Source organism: Melanerpes formicivorus, unplaced genomic scaffold, assembly GCF_026170545.1.
Source record: "Melanerpes formicivorus ecotype bairdi unplaced genomic scaffold, bMelFor1.0.p_v2 SCAF_22, whole genome shotgun sequence".
NCBI lineage: Eukaryota > Metazoa > Chordata > Aves > Piciformes > Picidae > Melanerpes > Melanerpes formicivorus.
Window position 1 is genome coordinate 1,711,930 of NW_027142374.1, and position 26,620 is coordinate 1,738,549.

Below are 26,620 nucleotides of genomic sequence, written 5' to 3' on the forward strand. Positions count from 1 at the left end.
AGTTTGCTAAGTTCTGCCATCAAGAGGAACTGCACTGTTGAGCCCCATACATATAGTTCTGTCTTACCATTTAAAAGTCTATTTAGGAAATGAAGCTGCTCATCGCATGATATATTTTTATGTCAGTGTATTGTAGCTTGCAATTTTTTTCCCTTCACCTACTTCCAAATTGGACTGACAAAAGCAGGCTGGTGGAAATAAAATAGAAGGATAGGATAGGATAGGATAGGATAGGATAGGATAGGATAGGATAGGATAGGATAGGATAGGATAGGATAGGATAGGATAGGATAGAATAGAAATTACCCACGTTGGAAAAAAACTTTGAGATCATCGCATCCAACCTATCATCCAACACCATCTAATCAACTAAAGCATGGCACCAAGCACCCATCCAGTCTCTTCCTAAACACCTCCAGTGATGGTGACTCCACCACCTCCCTGGGCAGCACATTCCAATGGCCAATTACTCTTACTATGAAGAACTTCTTCCTAACATCCAGCCTAAAGCTCCCCTGGTGCAGCTTGAGACTGTGTCCTCTTGTTCTGGTGCTGGCCACCCAGGAGAAGAGACCACCATATGCTCCCACCATACCTAGATAGGCTTCTCAGCATCAACTTTCAGGCAGTTACAGATGATTACTGCAAAACATTTCCCTCACTTTCCCTCCCATCAGCAGCTGCACCACACTCTCTCTGCTTTGCTCTTCACCACACACATGTAGTCAACTGGAGAGCCAGGAGCTGGAGATCATGCTTCAAGGTAGCACATCTATATGAACAGCACATGGTCATGCTCTTGTGTGTATCAGAGAATGGTGGAGGCTAGAAGGGACCTCCAGAGGTCATCTAGTACAAGCCCCCTGCTTGAGCAGGATCACCTAGAGCAGGTTGCACAGGAACACATCCTAGGTGATGTTTGAAAGTCTCCAGAGAAGGAGATTCCACAACATCTCCGGGCAGCCTGCTCCAGTGCTCCAGCACCCTCATAATAAAGAAGTTTCTCTTTAAAGTTTAAGTGTAATCTGCTTTGTTGTCCCTTGTCCTATCACTGGGCACCACTGAAAAGAGCCCAGCCCAATCCTCTTGACCTCCATCCTTTAGCTATTGATCAGCACTGGGAAGATCCCCTCTCAGTCTGCTCTTCTTCTCCAGCATAAACAGCCCCAGGTCTTTCAGCCTCTCCTCCTCACATAGATGCTCCAGTCCCCTCATCACCCTCATGGCCTCTGTTAGACTCCCTCCAATAGTTATTAATAAAACATGTTGCGTTAAAAAAAAGTGACAGACTAAGATGTCCATTTCTAAAGTGTTCAAAAGCATCACCTGTGCCTGCAGATATCCTCAGAGTGGTCTCCTGGAGCCTTCTGGGGTAAATTTTGTGCAGGAGATTTGGTAGGCATCACAGCTGCAGTTCCACATTCCACTCCTGCAGGAAACACTAACACTGCGCAGCAGCTTTCCTCCCGAGGCTCCCTGTACATCACAGCTTTTGGATACTTCACACCTCAACTTAAACAGCTTGCTCAGTGAAGTGTCCCCCACTGTTCCCAGAAGCTTTGCAGCTTTGTGGTGTGTTCATTTAGTATCTAATCAAAAGACAAGCAGGATCTGTATGACAGCTGAGATAATCAGTGCTTCTTTAATCTGACCACTAAAGCCCTGGCATTTTGCTACTGAAGTTACACAACTACACACATTACCTACCAAAGAAGCTCCTGTCAGAGGCAAAATTTGTGCATCTGTAGAAGTTAAAACTGCCCCAGTGATGCTGCCCTGAAACATGAGTAGGGATGCTTAGAAGAAGCCATCAGGAGTTCACCGTCACACTGAAACACATCTGGCATTAGCTCTGCTGTCTTTTACTGAGCCCTACCAAAGCAACCTACCCCTAAACTATAAAAATCAGACCAATGACAAATGCTCTCAATAAAAACTCCCAGGAAGGTGGAAAATCTTTCCATCTGAAACCTCTCCTCCTCCCCTGCCTTGACACAGTTCAAACACTGAAGAGTTCAAGACTGCCTACTGCGCCACTGAGACATTGTGAAAAACATTTCTTCAGAAAAATCAGAGAGGAGCTTAATTGAAGTTTGTTTGACCTGGGATGTTACCCTTGCTGTCAGTTATGGAAAACCTTTAAATAGGAACAGGAGAAGAAAAAAGAAGGAAAAAAAAAAAAAGAGTTGGAACCATACAATGTATTGGGTTGGAAGGGACATTCAAAGGTCACCTAGTCCAACCCTGCTGCAGTAAGCAGGGACACCCCCATCTACAGCAGGCTATTCAGAGCCCCATCAAGCCTGACCTTAAATGTCTCCAGGGATGGGGCCTCCATCACCACCCCAGGCAACCTGTTCCAATGTTCCACCACCTTCATAGTAAAGAATGTCTTCCTAATGCCCAATGTACACCTACTCTGCCCTCACTGAGAACCACTGTCCCTTGTCCTAGCACTACCTGTCCCTCTCCAGCTTTCTTGGAGGCCCCCTGCAGGTACTGGGTTTTCAGATTTATTTTTTTTCCCCTGCAGGTGTGAATGCTGGAATGGAATGGAATGGAATGGAATGGAATGGAATGGAATGGAATGGAATGGAATGGAATGGAATGGAATGGAATGGAATGGAATGGAATGGAATGGAATGGAATGGAATGGAATGGACCGGACCACACCAGGTAGGAAGAGACCTTCAAGATCATCAAGTCCAACCTATCATCCAACACCACCTAATCAACTAAACCATGGCACCAAGCACCCCATCCAGTCTCCTCCTAAACACCTCCAGTGATGGTGGCTCCACCACCTCCCTGGGCAGCCCATTCCAATGGACAATCACTCTCTGTATGAAGAGCTTCTTCCTAACCTCCAGCCTAAACCTCCCCTGGTGCAGCTTGAGACTGTGTCCTCTTGTTCTGGTGCTGGTTGCCTGGGAGAAGAGACCAGCCCCCACTTGTCTACAGCCTCCCTTCAGATAGTTGTAGAGAGCAATAAGGTCTCTTCTGAGCCTCCTCTTCTCCAGGCCAAAGTAAGTTATTTAGCAGAGGCTACGACACAGCTTGGAAAAGTAAAACAGTGCTGCAGAGAGAACATTTCCTTCATCCATTGTGCTCTGCCATGCAGATAATCATTTCTGTGTACAGCCACTCATTTCATTATTCACAATGCTCTGTGACCCTGAGATGTTTTGCAAATTCTCCATGTCAGTTCAGGATCAAACATTGTCTTCCTCATGTCTGTCCCTATTCAGCTTCTGTGGCACTGTCTTGCATTATTATGCAGGCTTGCCCATCCATGGCAATCATTCTTTGTTTTCCTCATCAATGGAATGCACGGTGCTGAAAGATGTTAAGATGAGAAGATAAAACAAAGCACTTTGTCCTGAATTCAAATATTGAATAAGGTAATGCACAGTCTTAAAAGTCCTGTACAAAAAATACATTTAAAAATAAAAGGCAGTTGTGTTTTTTTCTTTTTTATCTAGCCTTCTGACTGGAAATTTATAAGCCAAGATTTGAAGTAGGGCATAAATCACATTTGTGTTTCAGAGGCATAAAGTTAAGGCATACTCAGAAGGCCAATTGTGTCCTGGGCTGCATCAAAAGCAATGTGACCAGCAGAACGAGGAAGGTGATTCTGCTCTGCTCTTGTGAGATCCCACCTGGAGTACTGCGTCCAGTTCTGGTGCCCCCCACACAAGGAGGACATCAAACTGTTGGAGTGGGTCCAGAGAAGGCCGTGAAGATGATCAGAGGGATGCAGCACTTCCCCTATGGGGACAGGTTGTGAGAACTGGGACTGCACAGCCTGGAAAAGAGAAGGCTTTGGAGAGATCTTACAGAGATCTTCCAGGACCTGAGGGGAGCTACAGGAAAGCTGGTGAGGGAATTTTTACCAGGGCTTGTAGTGACAGGATGAGGGGCAATGGATTTAAGCTGGATTGTGGGTGCCCCCTTGTCAGATGTGCTTAAGGCCAAGTTGGACAGGGCCTTGAGCATTCTGGTCTAGTGGAAGGTGTCCCTACCTATGGCGGGGAAGACTTGGAACTAGATGATCTTCATGGTCCCTTCCAACCCAAACCACTCCAGGATTCCCACCCTCTTCCGTACCACAAAGCTGCAAAACTTCTGGGTACAGTAGGGGACACTTCTCTGAGCAAGCTGTTTAAGCTGAGGTGTGATGTATCCAACAGCTGTGATGTACAGGGAGCCTCGGGAGAAAAGCTGCTGTGCAGTCTCAGTGTTTCCTGCAGGAGTGGAACGTGGAATTGCAGCTGTGGTGTCTACCAAATCCATTCCACATACATACTCCTAAATAGCTACATACACTGACACCTTACTTAAAAAATAACTGAGTTAAGCCCCTGCTGAAAAGGAGAGCAAAGTCTAATCTAGATTTATTGACATTTCAGCTGTTCTTATGCGCTTTCCACACATCGTTCTGCCTTCTAATAATTACAGTCTAATACAGAGAAGGTAGACAAATAGATCCATCCTGAATATCCCTCATCCACACAGGGAAATCTCTCTTCAAAACAGTCATGAAAGTAAAAATCAATTGTAGGCATATTGGGGGAAAAGAGCAAATGAATGAGGCAAGTGTGGCTGGGTGGAAACATGCAACACTTAGACAAGAGAATCAGTGGACTATGTAATAGAAAATATTTACCAGACTTGAAGCATTATCTACTCACACACAGATCATTTCTCCTTAGCTTCCCTTTCACTACTTGTCTGTAATGCAGACGGCATTGTGTGCCAGCATGAAAGCCTCTCTGTGCTGGGAACTGTGCATGCAGCAACGCAGCAGCAGTGCAGTGCTGTGCTCACTGCTCCTCTCCACTGCCAGTCCTCCAGCTGAGGAGCTACACTCTTTGCAGGGTGTTTGCAGACTTATTTACACCAGCATGCTCTCCCATCCACTGCATGTTCCCTGTCTTAGCTCCAGCTGCCATACCCAGCCGGCATACCCCACCTACCCTGCAGACACCCACACCTGTAGCTCTTGCCCCTGACCTTCTGGAGATCTGTGGAGCCTTTCCTGTGTCTAAATCACAGCATCTAAAAATCACAGCACAGAAAGAGTCAAGTCAGATTTCTCTCTGGCTTAGAAACATATTGCCAATTAAGCAATGGAACACATGGCAGTACTAAATCATAGAATCACAGAGTGATAGGGGTTGGAAGGGACCTCTGGAGATCATCTAGTCCAACTTCCCTGCCAGAGCAGGTTCTCCTAAGGCAGGCTGCACAAGAACATGTACAGGTGGGTTTTGAATGACTTCAGAGATAGAGACTCCACCACCTCTCTGGGCAGCCTGCTCCAGTGCTCCACCACTCCCAAAGTAAAGAAGTTCCTCCTCGTATTTAGAGGGAACTATCACAGTATCACAGTATCGCCAAGGTTGGAAGAGACCTCGAGGATCATCAACTCCAACCTGTCACCACAGACCCATGACTAGACCATGGCACCAAGTGCCACGTCCCATCTCCTCTTGAGCACCTCAAGGGATGGTGACTCAACCACCTCCCCGGGCAGCACATTCCAATGACGAATGACTCTCTCGGTGAAGAACTTTCTCCTCACCCCGAGCCTAAACTTCCCCTGGCACAGCTTGGGACTGTGTCCTCTTGTTCTGGTGCTGGTTGCCTGGGAGAAGAGACCAACCCCCTCCTGGCTACAACCTCCCTTCAGGTAGTTGTAGAGGGCAATGAGGTCACCCCTGAGCCTCCTCTTCTCCAGGCTAAGCAACCCCAGCTCCCTCAGCCTCTCCTCACAGGGCTGTGCTCAAGGCCTCTCACCAGCCTTGTTGCCCTTGAACTATGTTAATTTTGGGCTCGCTGCCACTTGTCATAAAGGTTATTTGTTTAAGGGGTTATTTTAAGTGATACTACTGGGAATTACTTGTGATATGGAACTCATTTTCAAGCTGCCTTGGATTTCTGCATGAAGGACATTGTATAAACCTGAGAATGAGCACAAAATAACAGCAGACAAACCTCAGAGGTGGGTGATGCCCTGTCCAATCCTCCTCACAATTTGCCTTTTTCAGGAGAGAAACAGCTTAGCAAACCTCAAGCTAATACCTGTGTCATCAGATGTCCACAGACCCCAGCATCAATGGTGCCTCTGCAGCAGTGTCAGTCCAGAAGCCATTCACCTGGGTGTTCCAGTAAGACAATACAAACTTTGAATCTCTTCAGGTAGGTCTCCCAGAGCAGGGTCAAGAAGACAAGGGGGGAGAGAAACAATTTTTGGTAGAAAACCTGCAGCTGACAAGGCTCCCCAGAGCCAACCTGCTCACTGGCACACACCCAGGCAATAACTAAGTGCTGTGACTGCTCTCATCCAAGCCAGCCAGCAGCATCCAGGGTAGAACCCACTGGGGGCAGTGCAGCCGATGTTCCTCTTGGGTGAACATGAGAAACCTTCTTCACTGCCAACTAGCAGTGTAAAGGTTTCTCCTGGTGATTGATTCTGCTCCATTTTTATGTTCTCCCTGACAAAGCAGTTTTACCAGCCAGAAGCTATCCACATCTTGTGCTAATAAATGCTACGTATTCATTTATTTCTATTTATTAAACCTCTTCTAGCAACAGCAGAGGTTATTTTAAGACTTGGAAGTGAAAAAGCAATCACTCAGACATAGAGGGGAGTGTCAGTAAAGTGAGATCAGCTAAGCAAATCAGCAATATGTCAGCAAGGCTCTTTCTGGATCCTTCCACTGCCTCTTGACTAACAAAGCCTGGCTGAGGTGAAACACAGGCACACGTATGTGGAGGTAACCATCACTTGCTACTTAAACAAGTTTTGAAATGCTCTTTCAATGCTCTCTCTTTAGGACAGGAAGAAATCATCCAACAAACATTGTTTTTCATCATAAACCTGAAGCACCTAAACCATAAAAGCCTACCAGCTTAGACCTGCTAAATCATCCAACCTAGGCAGCTACTGTAAAGGGAAGACGGGATAACAAGCACCACAAACTATTTTATGCAGTGCCCAGATTGTTCTCTATTATGTTACCAGGAGGGCATAACAAATGAGAGAACTGCAACTTGACAGAAAATGTAGACAATTACAACTTAAAACTCCAGAGGGATAGATAGGAGATGCTTGACTAGGAGACATACTTCACTGCTGTGTGCGTGGTGCAGCTCTTGGCTTTGCTTCAGCTTGAGGGAAATGCTTAAGCATGAGCATCTGTTTACTTTAAAGTGGTCAAACCATCATCTAATTTTATAAAACAAAGAAGCATTCTGCACTTTGGAACAACCAGTATGCTACACATTTATTTGTTTTTCTGGTATAATTTAAAGAGTCTTTATAGATGCATCTTCCCTATTTGGCATGGCTGACCTGGTTTCAGCTCTTTACCAAGCCTATTCCAAAGTGGTATTTCCAAGGACAACTAGAGAGAAGCTAAAAGATGCACAAGGAATATTGGCAACAGAAAAAAAAACTTCTAAGCAAAACTGACCTGATTCTGGGAAAAGTGAAATGTGAACACAGCATGATATAATTGCATGAATTTGTTATCACACACTCTTGCTAATGACATCTGCTTCTTTCCTTGCCTCACTGACTTGTGGAGTGTGAAAAAGCAGACCACATCAGATGCTGGTGATTCTGGAAGGACACCAGCTGACCGTGATCTGTATTTCCAACTGGATTATTTTCGGCATATTTGTGACATGCCTGAAATTCAGTGTTACACAGGCAACAACCATCTTCAAAAGGGTGTGAGTAGCAAAGTTGCAATACTTTGAAAATGTGACCAAAAGGATAACTTGAGAGCAGGCATCATGGGAAGGGTTAATTTTGCATCAGAACACTCAGGGATTCTGCACTGGCTTTTCTTTTTCACTGTGATTTATCACTTTGGTTTTACTTGGCATTTCTTCATCTCCTCTTCATGCATCAGTGTATCATACTCATGAAAGAAGTTTGAGTCCACTGGAAGGCTGTTTTAGGGTGCCATGCTCAGAAATCCATGAAAAACAAAGAGAACATGGAAGTATCATAGAGTATCAATAGCACTAGGGTATAATTAGTTTCTCATTAATTTGCTCTTCTAATTAGCTTGATCTTCCAGTCAGGCCAATAGTGGTCCTCCCTAATCAGGAGGTCTGTGCATGAAAAGCAATGGAATTAGCCCAAATGCAACAATAAAAGACTAGAGAAAATGACATTAAATAGGTACAATCATAAGGACTGAAAGGCACAATGGCAAAATTCTCCTCTCTGACCTACGCTGCTGATGGAAGCACAGGGTGTGCCTGTACTGCAATTTCTGAACTGGTGATACAAATGGGCCCTCCAGTGACTTTCATGGATCTCCCCTGTGCAAACAGAGCTCCAGAAAACCTAAACAGTAACCATAGATCTGTAAAGGAAGAGCAACACTTTCACTGCAGCTTGGAGAGAAATGTGATATTAGAGCATAACGAAATAAAATAACAACCTACATGGCATGCACTTGAGAGAAAAACCAAAATCCTCACGCTGATCATCGCCACCAATGACATCCAGGGTCCATGCCTGAATGCTGCAAAAGAAAAGTTGGTGGACCAGATGACTTGACACCATCTAGCAGGACTCAGCTGGTATCTCGCAGCCCAGCCAGGTTTTCACTCTACACGATATACAGAAAGATAGGTCAAAAAACCCAAACTCCTTACAGCAAAGCAGGTAGGATGTCCCATTCTTAAATAGCCCACTCTAGACCTGCCCACTCCTCTAACTACCATTAAGAAATGGAAAATTATTCATATTTCACTATGCAACAAAACACTTCTAATTGAGTCTGAACAGATACAATATGGAAGTGGCAATTACAGTATCTCCAGCTGCTGAGACAGAATGTGAACAGCAGCTGCAGACTCCAAGTCCCAGCCTAATAGTGCCTTCCAAAATTCCTCAGCAAGACTGATAAACCACACAATCCTGCAGTGACACTGAAGCATATTTTCCTACAAAATATCTTATTTTTGCTGTGATTTACTGTTCAGGGGGATTCTTCCCTGTTTATTTTTTGCACTACAGTCACCGAGTGGGAATCACCCTAAGTGTAATGGTGGTATGTGCTCAGCAACAGCAATTATGGGGCTGAGGCTCACACTGCATTTTTAATTCAAATATTTCTCTTGTAATATCTGAAATTATTATATGCATTGAGTTTTAAAATGCAACTTAGGAGTATAGAATAGAATACAATAAACCAGGTTGGAAAAGGCCTTCAAGATCGTCGTGTCCAACCTATCACCCAACACCACCTAATCAACTAAACCATGCAACCAAGCACCCCATCCAGTCTCCTCCTAAACACCTCCAGTGATGGTGATTCCACCACCTCCTTGGGCAGCACGTTCCAATAGGCAATCACTCTCAATATGAAGAATTTCTTCCTAACATCCAGCCTAAACCTCCCCTGACACACCTTGAGACTGTGTCCTCTTGTTCTGGTATTGGTTGCCTGGGAGAAGAGACCAGCACCCACCTAGCTACAACCACCCTTCAGGTAGCTGTAGAGAGCGATAAGATCTCCCCTGAGCCTCCTCTTCTCCAGGCTAAGCAACCCCAGCTCCCTCAGCCTCTCCTTATAGGGCCTGTGCTCCAAACTCCTCACCAACTTTGTTGCCCTTCCCTGGACACATTCCAGCAACTCAACATCTTTCCTAAACTGAGGGGCCCAGAACTGGACACAGGACTCAAGGTGTGGCCTAACCAGTGCTGAGCACAGGGCAGAATGACCTCCCTGCTCCTGCTGAACATGTACTTCGGTCAATTAATTAGTTAATCCATACCTTAATTTAAAATAAGGGCTTTCAATCCTGTCATTACAATCCATGAGCCCTGATGATTGTGAAACATTAGTTCTGAACTGCTCTGGTTAATATTAGGCTGAATCAAATCAAATATAGTCAAACCTAGATTAAATGGCATCAAAAGGCAGCGTGTATCTTTAAAGTGTATGGGCACTGATCTTTGTGTTCAATATTTATTTAAAGACATTTAAAAGCATTAGGTAACAGGAAGTCTTTCCACTGTGAAATGCAGGATATTACTCTACAATAGAGAGTGAAAAAAGCATCTAGTTTTCGCATGCTTCACTGAGAAAGTGCCAGAGGTAATGAAGACCCATTGCACAACTCCACCTGCTGCTGAAAGAGAGCCAGCGCTGAAAGGGATCTATTTTTAGAGGGATGCTAAAGGTCAGCTAGCAAAGGCCTTTAGTCATGCAATGTCATCTGCACATTGAGCTTCAAGATGCTTTTGAGTAAGGTGTTTACTACACAGAAAATGGCAATTTTGTTCTTTTAATTTTTTTTTCAAGACATTACATATTTGCCAGTTCACCTTCATTAAGCAGTGCCAAAAGTGCTCTCAGGAAAAGAGACTTGAGCAGGAATTAGAAATAGAGCCACACGACATAATGAGAGCCTCCGGAACGCTGTCATGACCCTGTTCCTGTGAGAACAGCAAGGATCAGAGGATGGATTTTTAGGAAAAGAAGCAACATTAATTTCTTGAAAAGCCACTAAAACATCATACAGCCTACAGGATGCCACAGAACTGAGGGGGGTGGGAGGGGGAAACACCTTCAAAGAATCTATCACAGAATCACCAAGGTTGGAAGAGACCTCAAAAATCATCAAGTCCAACCTGTCACCACAGACCTCATGACTAAACCATGGCACCAAGTGCCACTTCCAATCCCTTCTTAAACATCTCCAGGGATGGGGACTCCACCACCTCCCTGGGGATCCCATTCCATCAGCTAACAACTCTCTCATTGAAGAACTTTCTCCCCACCTCCAGCCTAAACTTCCCCTGGTGCAGCTAGAGACTGTGTCCTCTTGCTCTGGTGCTGGTTGCCTGGGAGAAGAGACCAACCCCCACCTGGCTACAACCTCCCTTCAGGTAGTTGTAGAGAGCAATAAGATCTCCCCTGAGCCTCCTCTTCCTCATGCTAAACAAACCCATCTCCTTCAACCTCTCCTCGTAGGGCTTGTGCTCAAGGCCTCTCACCAGCCTCGTTGCCCTTCTGTGTGTACACAATGATAAAGCATGACATGACATAGATGCTCAGACAAAATACCCTCCTGGACAAGGGGTGGGTGAGCCTAAAGTGTCACAGCTACCTGCATGTGGTTCAGCCTGGACACATAAGTAACCCTCAGCCTGTGTTTCTCTGCCTCTGAGCAGCAATTTCAATTAAGTGCAGAGAGTCTGGGATGGCTGTGCTGTCTCATCAGAAAAATAGTGGCTGGCACAAGGCTTCACACAAGGCAAAAACACAGTCCACAGAGGAAGACCCACGTAAGGAGCAACGCTTCCTGCTTACTAGAAAGCCAGCTGAGTGTTTGCTGCCATGAGCATTTACTGGTTTATTATTTGTCATTGCCTAGGGCGCACGAGTTTACACTAAATGAAAAAGTAGAGGAACGAGTTACAAGTTGGGTTTTTTTTTTCCTCTCTTCTATGTTCCTACAAGCCACTGACATGCCACATCTTTTGTCCCCATTATTGAGACTGTACCTTCCTGCTCTTTTATTGTGCTCCATTCTGTTTCATCAGAAGTTGAGCAGCAATTTCCTCCGCAGCTCAGATCACAGACGTAAAAATGTTCACTGCCATCAGAATGATTTACAAAAGGTGCTAGTCCTCAGCATCCTCCCTACAGACACTGGCCTCCTTGTCTCCACTTTTATGACAGGTAGAAAATGAAGTAATGAAGTAGAAATGAAGTAATAAAACGAAGACAAGTCATTCATCTCGGGAAGGTCTGCATCAGACCAATTAAAATAATGTCTTAGACACGCTGCGATAACAAATTGTACCTATGGGGAGAGGCTACGAGCATGAGCAAGCCCAGAAATTGCTATTTTCTCCAATTACATTCCCAGACATTTCTAGCTCCAGCATAACAGAAGATGAACAAATTAAAATATATTAAAAAAATTTGTCTTTGTATTTTTTTCCCCTCCCCAGTCAGCTATGAAAGGTGATGATAGTAACAAATGCCTGCCTACAAACGGTCCTCACGCGGGGAGCTGATGCAAGGTGGACACCAGCTACAGTGAGAATAACTGAGGGCAAGAAGGGTTTTGCCCACCTGGGCGCAGGGATGGGTCAAGCAGCTGCAGTCCACGTTATGAGCCCCATCCACTTCCCTGCGAGGCAAGGACTTTCCTGAAGTAGATTAGAAAAAGCTGGATCCTGCACCCCTGCTATCACCAGGGGTGCTTAGTTCTCTCCCATGTTGCATTTGATGTCAGAGGGTCAGGCATCTATCCCCTCCCCACTCAGATCAGGGCTGCACCTATCTGTACCATGTCACATGTACCATGTGCCCAGGGGCACAGGGCTCTACACTTATACGGCAGCGTCCACCATTACGCTATGAAGAGTCAAATAAAGAGGGTGTAAATCCTCAGCACTCCTTGGCAGAAGCCCTCCACATTGCTCCATCCTTTGTCACGTCTTCAGCAGCAGTTTCCTCTAGAGTCAAATCACAGCATAAAAACCCTGGCTGCTGGAGTGATTTAGGGAGCTGTAATACAAACAGCAGCCTCTGTTCCTCCTGCTGCGGCAGGCGGCACACAGGGAGATGCCAGGGAGCAGAGCACCAAGGCACTTGTCAAGAAGGCAAGCTAGGGATGGTCCTAGGCAGGCAAAAACCAGCACAATTTCATTCAGCCCTTCCACTCGAAGCGTCCTACTAGTCCTAGAAGCGTCCTGGCTGCATTTCAGAGCTGTGTCTGCTCCTCAGCTACAGGGATATGGACATTTTCCACAACAGATTTTTCTCTGGACCGTCAGTCCTGTCTCCAAAGAAATCTCATAGGAAGCATTGAATGGGAAATAAGCTTTAAAGGTCATCTAGTCTGACCCCCCTGCAGTAAGCAGGGACATCCCCGTCCAGCTCATGCTCCCTCCTGGACTGTGAATTCTCCAATACTTCTACTAATCAAACCAAAATCTGGTTTAGAGTTCTGCCCTTCTCTCATTTAGCATCCATTCCCTTCACATCTGTTGAGTTTCTAATAATTTGATGACACTGGTAGCCAATTACAGCATGTCACTGCTCATTACAATTACATGCCAGTTTCTGTTTGGATGGCCACTGGAAACACTTTTCGTATTCCAAATACATTCTCCATCAATGCCACACAGGGTTTGTCACAAAGATCTAAGGGAAAGACTTCTTTTAAAGTCCTTTTTTTAAGCTTCCTTCCTCCCCCCCCCCCCTCCCCCCCCCCTTTTTTTTTTAGCTCATCGTTTCTGACCACTTCAAAGGTTTACAACAAAATTTGGTGTCAAAAACAATGAGCAAGAGCTGAACTTTGGGGAGACGGCAAAGCAAAGAAAATCCACTGTGACAGAGTTAACTGAAGCATGATCACACAGGCTATCAGACAAATCTGGATCACTTGAATGGACTGGCACAGCTTAAAGGGGTTTTTCTTTCATTTATAATTAACCACTTGGCTGTCACATCACTGTATCCACGCGCTCGGGTTGTGAATGTTTACACTGAAATCTCTGTAGAAGACACAGAGACCGTGAGCTAGAAAAGGTGAGAAGGGAATTTATGTATGTACATGGCTCAGATGCTAAGTTTAGCACCATGAAAGCAGCCAAAGCAGAAGGAGAACCAGTCTCCAAGCAAAACAGCCACGAGGGAAGCAGCACTGTCCACTTCCCTGGGTGCCTTCAGCCCATATACCTTATTTTGGGTTGATGAAGCAAGGTAAGGCATTGGTACATTCATCCTGACTTCTGATATGGGGTTTAAGCATAGAACCATAGTATCTGGGATTGTTTAGCCCTGAAGGGTGGTGGTCTCTTCTCCCAGGCAACCAGAACAAGAAGACACAGTCTCAAACTGTTCCAGGGGAAGTTTAGGCTGAAGGTGAGGAGAAAATTCTTCACAGAGAGAGTTGTTAGCCATTAGAATGTGCTGCCCAGGGAGGTGGTGGAGTCCCCATCCCTGGAGGTGTTCAAGAGGGGATTGGACGTGGCACTTGGTGCCATGGTTTAGTAGTCATGAGGTCTGTGGTGACAGGTTGGACTTGATGATCTTTGAGGTCTCTTCCAACCTTATTGATTCTATCATTAAGGTTGGAAAAGACCTCAGGTCCAACCTTTAACCCAACACCACCGTGACTGCTAAACCGTGTCCCAAGGTGCCATGTCCACTTTGAACACCTCCAGGGATGGTGATTCCACCACCTCCCTGGGCAGCCTGTTTCAATGCTTGACCATAAACTCCTTTTTCCCCAAAAAAAGAGACAGTGGCCTGTATAACTGGAGATAGGCATCCCATAAAGTACTCAAGGAGAAGAAAAGCTCATCATGCTACTAGCAACCCTCAGAATGGAAACTGCATTAAGAAATACAACAAAGAAATATGTAACTTCAGTTTAAAAAATGAACAAATGAATTGAAGCAAATTAAACTAGCCCATCCTGTTTTTAAAATAGCTGCTTCTGCAGGAAATACACTCAAAGCAATTTTACAGAACACCAGAACAAGTGAAGTCAGAATGGACCTCTGGAGGCCGTCTAGCACAAACCCCACTCATGCAGGACCAGGCAGATCAGGTCACACAGATTTTATACATTCAGCTCCTCAGCTACTCCTCTTAGAGAAAACCATTTCACAGGAGGTAACAGCAAGCTGTTTGTGATTTATTTCTTGAAAATGCTGGAAGTGTGGCTGTGCAGACTGAAACTTCTAATAAAGGCAGTGAAATGTCCAGTGCTTCCCAAACTGAGCCTCCAGCAGTGCAGCGAGCACAGCCAGATCTCAGACAGCTCTTGAAGAGGACATCTGTATCACAGTATCACAGTATAGCCAAGGTTGGAAGAGACCTCGAGGATCATCAAGTCCAACCTGTCACCACAGACCTTATGACTAGACCATGGCACCAAGTGCCACATCCAATCCCCTCTTGAACACCTCCAGGGATGGTGACTCCACCACCTCCCTGGGCAGCCCATTCCAATGACCAATGACTCTCTCGGTGAAGAACTTTCTCCTCACCTCCAGCCTAAACTTCCTCTGGCGCAGCTTGAGACTGTGTCCCCTTGTTCCGGTGCTGGTTGCCTGGGAGAAGAGACCAACCCTCACCTGGCTACAACCATCCTTCAGGTAGTTGTAGAGGGCAATGAGGAACACACCTAGTTTCTCTGAACTTGATGTCACATAGGCATCTTCAGTGACTTATCTATTTGCAGACCTCAACCAGAAATGGGCATACATGACTTTTGGAGACTTCCCAACATCACAGGGAACATGACTGCATCACAGCAAGCAGCAAGTGCTCTCCCAAGTGTAGTGTCAGCCCCCCAGTTGGTAAGAGAGGGCATTGTGTGACAGTGTGTCACCTGCACTCATCAAGGAATGGTCAGAACTCTTGGTTACTTGGACCAGTTGTGTCTCATGTGTTGTCACATACCTGCCATGTCCCTTCCTCCTTTAAGCAGCTGTCTGCTTAGAGTAGTCAAAGAGAATGGGCTTTACACTATTGTAACTCATCCATGGAGTGAAAGTCTGAGTGGATGCTCCACAGTTCAACCACAAGACACAATGCTGTTAGTCCTACGACTGATCTGATGTCTTAGGAGGCATAGCTGAGGGATCTGGGGTTGCGTAGCCAGGAGGAGAGGAGGCAGAGGAGAAACCTCATTGCTCTCCACAGCTCCCTGAAAGGGGATTGGAAGGTGGTGGAAGTTGACCTCTTCTTCCTGGTAAAGAGAGGGCAAGAGAAAATGGCCTCAAATTGTACCAAGGGAGATTTAGGCTGGATATTAGAAGAAACTTCTTCATTGAAAGGGTTCTCAAACAGTGGACCAGGCTCCCTAGAGAGGTGTCAAATCTCCATCCCTGGAGGTGTTTAAAAGAGGCAGAGGTGTGGTGCTGAGGGACATGGTCTAGCACCAACCTCAGTAGAGAATGGTTGAGCCTTGTGATCTTAAAGGTCTTTTCCAACTGAATGATTGCATGGTTCTGTGATGTCTGTTTCTACAGCCCTTTGCAACATGATGCAACATCACTCCAGGAGTAACAAACACCACGGGACTCATTTCACTCTGGGCCCATTGCTTTGTATCCTGGCAGCTCTGAGGGATTACTAATTTTGCAGCAGTTGGCCAGCACCAATCCACCAAGCAGTGGGCTGGATATTTGAGCTGTAATAAATAGGTTTAAAGAAAGCCTTTCTTCAGTGACAACCTGCTTTATTTTTGCTAGCGGCCACAAATCAAAACAGAATCACAGTACCCTAGCCTGACTTCAAAGGATATGAACATTTAATTTTTTAGCAGCTTTTGCTTCACTGTCCATTGTACTGCAAGTACAGCCCCAGGCTCCAGAAATCTCTTTCGTCACTATCTCAACGTTCTTTATTTAAGGATGACAATACGGAGCGGGTGAGATGCGTTTCCAGCACAGGCTGCCCTGCCGTGACCTTGCTTGTTTTCCAGAGCATGCCCAGCCTGTGGGTTTCTCCATGGGCAACTGAGCTGGGCCCAGCAGAGCTAGAGGGTGCAATGCTCTTGTCCTCCCAGTGCCTGGGCTCTGAAGGTTGACGTGCATCAGCAGATGGGAGGCAGCACATGATTTCCCTTCGCTCTGTGGCATAGCAGAGGACTAGAGATCAGATCTGGGATTTAATGCAATGATGCAAGTGAGGCAATTAGTAAATGACTCGGCATCTGCAGACCAGCAGGCCTCCTATTAACCAGCTAAGTGCATTATCTTTGTGGAGATCATAGATTTTCCCCTTAAGCTAATTGTCTCTGTAGAACTTCTGCAACTTCTCATAGATCCTACTGCAGATTCAGCCTGCAGCCCTGCAAGGTACCTATGTCACTCACTCCACTGGCATTCCGGGGAAGCAGCATGCCCCAAGACCCCTGAGAACATCCTCAGGGGCCCAAGTCTCAGTGAAAAATGAAGGAGAAAGGAGACATTACTTTATCAAACCAATAATGCTTCCTATGCTCCCAAATAGCCTTTTATTCATAGCTTCCATTCAAGGAGGAAAGAAAAAAAAAGAAAGGAGAAAAAGGTTTCACTTGTGGCTGACCTGAACAATAGGCTCTAAATTAGGACTGTTTCTCCTGTTCTCTCAAGTCTCAGCTCACCTTTACTCTGTGCCTGTTTCACAACCAGGAGAACATCAATCAGACCAGGCCCTTGCAAACCACTAGTGCTTGTCAAGCAGGAGAACTTCACCAAGCAATACAGCCAAGTTCAGTTGAGCTCAGAACAAGTAAAAGGGAAACAGTGACAAATCTCTTGTCTTCCTGCCCCACTATTATCTATTTAAGAGTTAATATAAGAGAGCAGATGTTTGCATTGAGTTCTCAGAACTTTTATTCCAGTTTAAAAGGTGGAAAATATCTCATCAGTGGAGATTAAAGCATGCACAATGGTCTGGGAACCCAGCCACAACCTCTTTCTGACTTTTAGGCATGGAACAGGCTTCAGCCTGTTTAATATATCCAAAAAAATCAGGCTGGCAATTAACCAGTTCCACAAAGTGACTCACATTTTAGCCAGATGTGATGTCAGCCATAGGGTTACGTATGGTTAAAAGGACAGACATTTTTCAAAGGCTGCTTTCTATACGGAGGGAAGTGAGCTCTGATGAGACCCCACCTGGAGTACTGCCTCCAGTTCTGGAGCCCCTATTATAAGAGGGATGTGGAGGTGCTGGAATGTGTCCAGAGAAGGGCCACAAGGATGAGCAGAGGGCTGGAGCACCTCTCCTATGAGGACAGACTGAAGGAGTTGGGGCTGTTCAGTCTGCAGAAGAGAAGGCTCCCAGGTGACCTAATTGTAGCCTTCCAGTATCTGAAGGGGGCCTACAAGAAGGCTGGGGAGGGACTGCTCAGGATCTCAGGTAGTGATAAGACTAGGGGGAATGGAATGAAGCTGGAGGTGGGGAGATTCAGGCTAGATGTGAGGAGGAAGTTCTTCCCCATGAGAGTGGTGAAGCCCTGGAATGGGTTGTCCAGGGAGGTGCTTGAGGCCCCATCCCTGGGGGTGTTTAAGAGCAGGCTGGCTGAGGCTCTGTCCAGCCTGATCTAGTGTGGGGTGTCCCTGCCCATGGCAGGGGGGTTGGAACTAGATGATCCTTGTGGTCCCTTCCAACCCTGATTGATACTATGACATTATGACATGTGATCCATGGAGAGAGAAGATAAGGATGTGCTCTCCAGTAAAAGAAACCTTTCTCTGTCATCTACCACACAGCCTGGCAACCTCACACCAGGGGAGAAAAGAGGTATAAGTAGCCATTAGACAACCACAGAGCATGCTGCATCAGTGCACCTTTCATCTCAAAGGGCTGGGAGGTATTGGCTGTCCTTCCATGCTCACCAATATCCTGAAACTGCTCATTCCAGTCAACAGCTGTTTCACTATCAGATGCTTCCCAGGGACTGCCTTCCTGAACCCTAGCCAGCTATGCCAGCAATGATGGAGCTAAACTGCAATAAATGTGGCTGGGGGGGGGGGGGTGTGTGTGTGGTGTCAACATTGCAAGAGGAGAAAAGCCCTCCAAAGAGTGCTGGGGGGCTTGTGTTACAGTTGTGCAGAAAATGATACAACTGCTCTGTGAAAATACCTGAGAGCACAGAAGGAATGTTCCCTTCTGTCTTGGGATGAAAAGCTACCATCCCTACAACCATCACCTGTCTGAGAAGTGTAAAACCAAACAGCAGTTCAGGTCAGACAAAAATGACACTTGACTATACCTAGGAAACAAAAGTACCCAACAAAACCCCAGCAAGCAAAAAAATCCTGCAGGGTTGCTTGGTTTGCTTTAAACAGACCTGAAATGCAGAGGAGTCCACATCCATCTCTCTTTCCTTTGCATTTCAGGAACCTTGGTACTTTAATCTCTTTCATGAGAAATGTAGGCCCTTTTCCAGGGCTCTTTACATCCATGCTTTATTTGGTACATCAATCATTTGTGTCCTCAACCAACTCCACCTACTCTCACCTCGAGCTTCCACAGCAGATGACAGGAGTACTGAATATTCTGAAATGTACCATTCTGTGTTCTGGAGATCCCTTCTAGCTTCCCTCATACAGCTTCCACCAGATCCTGGGCTCAACCCTAATCCTTCACCACGCAATGCTGTTCCTTTGCCCGAGGCTCCAGGGGCCCATTGTCCTCTACAAGGCACATGTGAGGTCTGCTGCAGATAGATGCTGTGTGGCTGGGACCAGCTTCTGCGTGTTCACAGGATCACAGGATGTTAGGGATTGGAAGGGACCTCTAGAAATCATCAAGTCCAATCCCTCTGTGCCAGAGCAGGACCATAGAATCTAGGGCAGGTCACAGAGAAACACATCCAGATAGGTCTGGAAAGTCTCCAGAGAGGGAGACTACACTCTGGGGAGTCTGTTCCATGCTCTGTGACACCTACAGTACAGAAATTCTTCTTCATATTCAGGTGGAACTTCCTGTGCTGTAGTTTACATCCATTGGCCTACCACAGGATGCAAATGAGAAGAGGCTGTGCCTTCCTTCTTGACCCCCAGCCCTCAGATATTAATAAACATTTCTTAAATCCCCTCTCAGTCTTCTCTTCTCCATACTACATAACCCCAGGTCTCTCAGCCTTTCCTTATAAGGCACTGCTCCAGTCCCTTAATCATCCCTGTAGCCCTCCATTGGACTCTCTCCAGCAGATCCCTGTCCCTCTTGAACTGGGGAGCCCAGAACTGGATGCAATATACCAGGTGAAGTTGCACTAGGGCAGAGTAAAGGATGTTACTGGATACTAGAAGATGCTACTGGATGTTACACAGTAGAAGATGTTACTGGATTTTACAGAGTAGAGGATGTTACTGGATGCTAGACTGACAGCCTTCCAGAGACCTGACAGATGAGGCTACTGGACTACAGGGTATGTGGCTGGCTGGATGTTTACAAACAAGCATCATTCACCAGTAAAAGACTCCAGTGAGGGTAAAGCAAACCATCTTCTCAGAATGAGTATTGATCATACAACAATGCTCATTTTGAAACAGCCAGGTTCTCTGACTGTTTCTGCTTTTCTATTTCCCCTGTGGATAATCCTGATTTCTCTTTTGAAACCACACTCTGCCCCATTAAGATGTTTAAAGCTGCGTCATAGCACAGGGCTGCTAACTGGTGCAGAATACAAGTATTCAGCTGGAGCATCAGGCAGCACTGTGTTGATATTTCTTTTACAAACACTGCCCATGTAAGGGGGATTTTACAGATGCCTTAAGTTCCTGATCCTACCTTTTCCTTTTGTTATATAGTAAGACAGCCTGTTTCTGAATCACAGAACTGTGGCAGTTGGAACCAGGACCTCCAGAGATGAAAGTTACCTTGAGAGATCATCTAATGCAACCTGCCTGCTAAAGCAGTGTCACCTAGAGCAGGTGGCACAGGAACATGTCCAGGTGAGTTTTGAAAGTCTACAGAGAAGGAGACTCCATAACACTCCTGGGCAGCCTGGTTCAGGGCTGCAGCATACTCAAAACCAAGAAGTTTCTCCTTCAGTTCAAGTGAAACCTCCTGTGTTCTAATTTATTCCTGTTGTCCCTTGTCAAGGGGCACCACCAAAAAGAGTCTGGCCCAACTTCTTGCCCCTCACCCTTTAGCTATTGATCAGCATTATTAATACTTCCTCTCGGTCTCTTCTCCAGGCTAAACAGCCCCAGGTCTCTCAGCCTCTCCTCACAAAAGAGGTCCTCCAGTCCCCTCATCATCATGGCCCTCTGCTGGACTCTCTCCAGTTAATTCCCTGTCTCACTCGAACTGGGGAGCCCAGAACTGGACCAAATAGTTCAGGTGTGGCCTCAGCAGGGCAGAGAAGAGAGGAAGGAGAACCTCCCTCAACCTGCTGGCCACACTGTCCTTCAGGCACCCCAGAACACTGTTGGCCTTCTTGGCCATGAAGGCATATTGCTGGCTCATGAGGAACTTGGCCAGCAGCACTCCCAGGTGCTTCTACACAGAGCTGTTTTCCAGCAGTTCAACTTCTCACCTGTACTGGCTCAAGGGGTTATTCTGACTGCAGAGCCACAAAAATGCTCAAGGGAGTGGAACATCTTTCTTATGAGGAGACACTGATGGAGCTGGGGCTTGCAGAGGAGGAGACTAAGGGGTGAGCTCATTCATCTTTATAAATATGTGAAGGGTGAGTGCCAAGAAGATGACAGCACAAGGAGCAATGGGTGGAAGTTGAGGCATAGGAAGTTCCATGGAAACATGAGGAAAATTTATTTCACTGTGAGGTGACAGAGCATTGGAGCAGGCTGCCCAGAGTGATTGTGGAGTCTCCCTCTCTGGAGATACTCAAAACCCAGATGGATGCATCCCAGTGTGATCTGCTCTAGGTGATCCTGCTCTGGCAGGGGGGTTGGACTGGATGACCTCTCAAGGTCCCTTCCAACCCCTAATATTCTGTGATCCTCTGTGATTTCCTAGGAGGCCTCACCACCTGCACAGCCACTCAGGAGCAGGTAGAACTATAAGTGCCAGCTTCACAGCAGCTGTTGATAAGGCAGATCTCTTGACAGTGACAAAGTGTGCTCTGGCAGCGGGACGGGAACGTGGTGGTAAGAGGCTCTGCTATCTGATGGCCTTGAGCCAGCAGGGATGTACGTGTTAGTGCACTGTCAGGTCTCTGCAGCACACCAGTCTGCTGGGGGGGTTACAGAGCAGGGAAATATTTTGCAGATGTGAGGCAGAGGAGGACTTGAGAGAATGAGATGAATATGCTCAAATTCAGCTTGGGTGTAGAGACTGAATACCTCATCAGAACGTGCTGTTTCAGTAGGTTGCTGTTGTAAGGCTGTGCTTTCAAGGAGGGAGCTTAATAAGTACTATTATTAAACACAGTCAGTGTTTGCTGCTTTACCACACCTTGACATTTCCAGAAGGTCACAGATGAGCACGTCTTTAATCTCAACTATTCTGCACCAATACCACTCTGAACTGTATTTGTACTATTTAAACCTCCACATGATTTCCCTTACGAGATTAACATAAGTTTCAAGTAATTCACCAAATCAAGAGCAACTAATGCTCTGTGGCTGTGCTGAAAATTAAGTTATTGCAAACTGCAGTGCTGACTGCTGTCTGAGACGAGTTTCACACAGTTTAGCATCAGCAAATCATAAACTTATCTAAGAGTTTGTGAACAGCCCCCTTGGAAATAGCAACAACACACTTCCACGTAGCACTGGAAACATGCTAAGGATCACAGACTCTTTCTGAATGTGCTTTAGCAACTACCCTAGCAGTCACAATTGAAGATGGCATGACAGAAATCAAAGGCAGTGTGACAGTCTGACAAAACAATTGCAGCATTTCCCTCTTGCATCTCAGAAGCTACTACCCTTACATTCAGCCCAAGCACCACTGGTGATTTCTATTAACTGAAGATGAAAGCCAAAGACAAACCTACTCTAAGCCTTTTTCTCTTTCAACTTATGCAAAGGACAAATCTAACTTCAACCAGACCAGCACAGGAAAGCTCTGTCCATCAGCTGCCAATGCAGTTCAGCTTGCAACTATCTTTTGAGTTTAGCTTTCACGTTCTATTGATTTGTACCAGCACAAGTCTCTGAGTCTCATCTCTTGTTCTGACTGTCCAGTTTTAATATTTGCCACAGGAAAAACAAACAAACAAAAACCCCAAACAACACCCTCTCCCCAAACACTAGAAGTGGTACAAATAAAGCTTTAGATGTCAGAAGTTGAAGACATGTAACAACAGAAAGCTAAAACTCTCCAAAATTTTTTGTTCAACGACTTAGCTTTAACAGAGACAAACAGAAAGCTACAAAATCAACTCCAAGACAATAATCAGGCAGTTTTGGAACTGAGCAGATGAAGGCAGAAGTACACAGAGAGCCAGCAGCACCCAATCACAGATACCAGTGTAAAGACAAGATCCCTTCTTATGCCACTGATTACATGTGCTGTTCAAGTCTGTTTGGCCATCGCATTCAATCTAACCACACAGATCATCTCATGGCAGTGCCTACAGAAAACAACAAAATCTTTTGCAGGCTTTCCTTCTGCTCCAGTGCTCAGCCATCAGCTAGGGTTTTGTTTTCTTGCATCAAAATTATTTAAGACCATTCCAAGTGTTTCTTCTGTTTAAAAAAAACCTAAGCTCCTCCTGAACTTCAACATATTATCATTATGTTCATTTTCTTTCATCATAACTGAGCACGTGTGAGAGGCCTCGAGCACAAGCCCTGTAAGGAGAGGCTGAGGGAGCTGGGATTGTTTAGCCTGGAGAAGAGGAGGCTCAGGGGAGACCTTCTTGCTGTCTACAACTACCTGAAAGGAGATTGTAGCCAGGAGGGGGTTGGTCTTTTCTCCCAAGCAACCATCTCCAGAACAAGAGGACACAGCCTCAAGATGTGCCAGGTGAAGTTTAGACTTGAGGTGAAGAGAAAGTTCTTCACAGAAAGAGTTGTTGGCCATTGGAATGTGCTGCCCAGGGAGGTGGTGGAGTCACCGACCCTGGAGGTGTTCAGAAAGGGATTGGATGTGGCACTTGAGGCCATGGTTTAGTGGTCATGAGGTCTTGGGTGACTTGATCTTTTCCAGCCTTATTGATTCTATGATTCTATGTACTCTTGAATTACAAAGGCAGTCCCTGCACACAGAGAGCCAAAGTGCTACCAGGCCTTAATAATTCACCTAGCAAGAGTCTTCTGTCCATGTTCAGCAAGTGAAGATACCTTCACTCTATAGATGTGGAAGTGAAGCATAGGACCCCGGGGAGTGAAACAGTCCTCACCTGGCATAAAAATTCAGTTCAGGCACTGCACTGCTTGGACATTGAATATATAAACATTTCTTTGTGTTTCCACATTTCCAGAGAGCAAGATAATGCTGACAAAGGAAAAAACATAACATCTACTTCACTTCTAACACAGAACATTTCAAGATAGACTTTCCTCAATCTAAAACTGTGCTCTCCCAAGCAGTAATGTTCACCCAAGTAATAAAGAATTCATTCAGACTCAGGAGCTGTGGAGTTATACAAGATTGCTTCTAGGCTTTGCTCTCAACTCCCTACATCTAACCTTAGGAAATTCCCACACCAGCTTAACTATAAATTGAGTTCTTTGTCACACTTAATGAACGAACAGCCACAGAGTTAATTCCTGCCTGCTTGGCCCACAGCCAATACAAAGTAAAGAGAAATTGAGGGGCATCAGCATTTATGCTGGATTTCACACGGTTGCACCACTGTGTATTTAAACAGAAGTAACTCAGAGGTTTATTAAAAAGGGATCACCTTGACTGGCTGCACAGTTTCACAGCTTCTGAGTATCTCCAAAACACACAAGGAGACAGTTACCTGAGTGCCTGCCCCAGTCAGTGCTCCAGGAAAATGCAAAGGAGGTAAAAAACCCTCAGACACCTCAAGAAGGCAATATCTAGCCTGCTTATGGAGTGGCAGTATCAACCACTAAACACAAAGTGTCACAAGGCTCCAGGGTACTGAAATACTTCCCCATAAGCTTCAGGCTCTACCAGAGCAAAAGCACTGCCCGTTGCTGCTCTGCTGTCACAATGGCTTGGGAGGTGCAGACAGACTTACAGCCTCCAAATACAAAAGACCAAACACATATAAAAATGTCCCAGGTGATCTCTCTACCACTCCTTGAGAGGAGGTTGTAGTGAAGTGGGTCTCTTCTTCAAAGTAGCAGGCAATAGGACAAGAGGATGTGGCCTCAAGTTGCACCAGGGGAGGTTTAGAGTGGATATTAGGGAAAATTACTGTCTTGCAAGAGTGGCCAGGCATTGGAACAGGCTGCCCAGGGAGGTGGTCGAGCCACCATCCCTGGAGGTGTCCAAAAATACCTGTAGCCATGGCACTTTGGGACAGAGTTCAGCGATCATGGTGGTGTTGGTTTGAGGGTTGGACTTGATGAGCTCGGAAGACTTTTCCAACCTCAAAAATCCTATGACCTAATGAAACTACACAGGCAGATGTTTTTAGAGGTGAAGGCACAAAACTGGTTTGGGGAAAACATGCAGTAGGAAGGTCGCACTTTGAATAAACAAGCAGCAAACTCTGTAAAAACCTTCAATCCGTTTGGCCTGTTTGAAATATTACTCCTGAGATGGTTCATCTCAAAGCACAGGCTTTGTAGTTGATCCCCCTCAAATGACTCCCAGATAAAATTAGTCAGGTGATTTGCAGGATCTATTGATTAGAGAGGATTTAGCTGGGGCAACATAAAAGCCATCCAGCTTTATCTTTCAGTGAAAATGAAAGAGAAGCAAGCAAGCTGGAAAGCTATTATCACTGTATATAAATTATGCTTTACTAATGAATAAATTAACTACATGAAAAACTGCCAGATAAGAGTTAAAATAATGCATTTTCCTTCTTAAAAGCAAAACAAAACAAAAAGCCACCAACAAACAGATCCAAGAAAAAAAAAAAAAAGCAACAGAAATAAAACAAGTCTCCACTGTTTTTTTTTGGTTTAGGGTTTTTTCCTAAATGCCTGTAAGTTGGATGAATTCTCATCCCAACACACATTCCTGAGAAGCTCTGAGAAGGACAAGAAGAAATGGACTAGAATTGCACCAAGGGAGGTGTAGATTAGGAAAAATGTCTCTCCTGCGAGAGTGGTCAAGCGCTGGAACAGGCTGCCCAGGGAAGTGGTGGAGTCACTATCCCTGGAGGTGTTCAAAGAGTGTGGGGACATGGCACTTTGGGACATGGTTTAGTGGTCATGGGGGTGTTGCATTTACAGTTGGACTTGATGATCTGGGAGGTATTTTCCAACCTTAATGATTCTATGATTTTGTAATCCTATGATTCAGTTTTCTCCTCCAGTTCAAAACCTTTTCATCTTAAACATCCTCAGTATCATCTGTTAAATACTATTAAATCCCAGGAAATATGAACCTCATTACTCTCTACAGCTACCTGAAAGGATGCTGTGGAGAGGTTAGTGCTGGTCTATTCTCACAGGTAATTAGCCATAGAACAAGAGGAATTGGGCTCAAACTGCAACAGGGTAGGTTTAGACTGGATGTTTGGAAGAAATTTTTCCACAGCAAGAGTGGTCAGACATTGGAACAGGCTGCCCAGGGAGGTGGTTGAGTCACCACCCCAGATGTGTTTAAAGGTCATCTAGATATGGTGCTTGGAGATACAGTTTAGGGGTAAACTTTGTAGAGTAGGGTCAATGGTTGGGTCCCAGGGATTGTTTCCAACCCGAATGATTCTATGAACTTTCCAACTTTTCTCCACTGAATACTGGTTTCCTCAGGATTAACTTCCAAGTGCTCAGAAGACAAAATATTCTGACTGTGCTCTGCACAGACTGAAAATCAAGGATTCTTCAGACACAGAGTGGGCACCCTCAGCTACCCGTGCTCTCTTGGGGCTCCAGCTTTGCATGAGACCTTCAGAGGGTTGTCCTGGCAGCAGCTCAGAAGCTGATCTCTTTATCTGAAGGCTAATGCGTCCTTCATGTTACAGATTTGTGAGAACATAAGTAAGCTTTTACATACTGTAAACCCCCAAATCTGCCAACCTGGGCATACTGGGTAAAAGCAGCCAAATTCCC

The 26,620-nt window shown here is 45.6% G+C and overlaps 1 protein-coding gene across 3 annotated transcripts in view; it reads right to left on the reverse strand.

Moving 5' to 3' along the window:
- FGF13 (fibroblast growth factor 13) overlaps positions 1-26,620 on the reverse strand; it is a 354,638-nt gene that overhangs the window by 211,961 nt on the left and 116,057 nt on the right. The window lies entirely within an intron of this gene.